Here is a 1,106-nt window from a genome sequence, read left to right on the forward strand (position 1 = left end):
GCACAGAGACTCTGGTGTGAGTCTTTACAAGATGATCTGTGAATGCCTGGTAGGGAGACTTCGTGAACACCGTCTCTTCCAGAGATCTGGGGTCAAATAGCTGTAGGTCTTTAAGACGGCATCAGAGATGGCCTTGGCGAAATTGCCCAGGGTAGCTGTGCAGCCCCTGGCTGAAGTGTAACTGTCATCAATTCCAGCCATCATCAACAGCTTCTTGGGCACAGGGGGCGAGAAGATTCCAGTGCCTGGGGTGCAGGGATCAGATGCACCAACACCGAGCCACGGGCCCAGTCACCTTGCAGGGAATGGTGTGAGGCTTGCCAATCTTGTTCCCCCCATAGCCACACCGCACAGGGACAATGGAGAGCTTGGCTAGGATGATGGCCCCACAGATGGCAGTAGCCACCTCCTGGGAGCACTTGACACCCAAGCCAACATGACCATCATAGTCCACAATGGCTACAAAGGCCTTGAACCTGGTCCACTGGCCAGCACAGGTCTGCTTCTGCACTGACATGATTTTCAACACTTCATCCTTGAGGGACATGCCCCGGAAGAAGTCAATGGTCTCAGACTCCTTGATGGACAGGGAGAAGAGATAAATCTCCTCCAATGATTTGATCTTCATGTCTTTCACCCAGTTTGGTGATGGGGAGCCACTCCTTGTCCTCGGCTTTGCCTCCTCGACCTCCGCAGCCCCTCGCACGGCCCGGTCTATGGCCACAGCCCTGACCCCGCAGACCACTACCGAAGCCTCCACAGAAATCCTCCCCGGGTTCCCATCCCATGGCCCCCAGGGCCTCCAGGCCCTCCTGCTGCACCGGCGTCATCCGCCATGTGGTGTTTTCTCGGAGAAGAAGAAGCTCCCCTGAAGTTTTTTTAAACAACCAAATACTGTTGTTTTTCTTTTCTGTCACGGAGACAGAACATATGGCTGACTCTTCTATGGATTTTTAGAGGCAGCGTATCACATGAGAGGAAGAGAGTGTCTATCTTTCTCCCATGGGGCAGCTGGAGTCAGATTCAAACTGCCTGCCTTTGGGTTGGCAGTGCGACTCCTTACCCACTAGACCACCAGAGTTCTCTAAACAACAACAACAAGATGT

General features: G+C 53.5%; 1 pseudogene; it reads right to left on the minus strand.

Moving 5' to 3' along the window:
• The window catches only part of LOC102860276, a 42,379-nt pseudogene extending 41,542 nt beyond the window's left edge, over window positions 1-837 (minus strand).
• Between the last annotated feature and the right edge of the window lie 269 nt (window positions 838-1,106).

This window comes from Elephantulus edwardii, unplaced genomic scaffold (genome assembly GCF_000299155.1).
Source record: "Elephantulus edwardii isolate Elephantulus edwardi_28Jun2011 unplaced genomic scaffold, EleEdw1.0 scaffold00004, whole genome shotgun sequence".
NCBI lineage: Eukaryota > Metazoa > Chordata > Mammalia > Macroscelidea > Macroscelididae > Elephantulus > Elephantulus edwardii.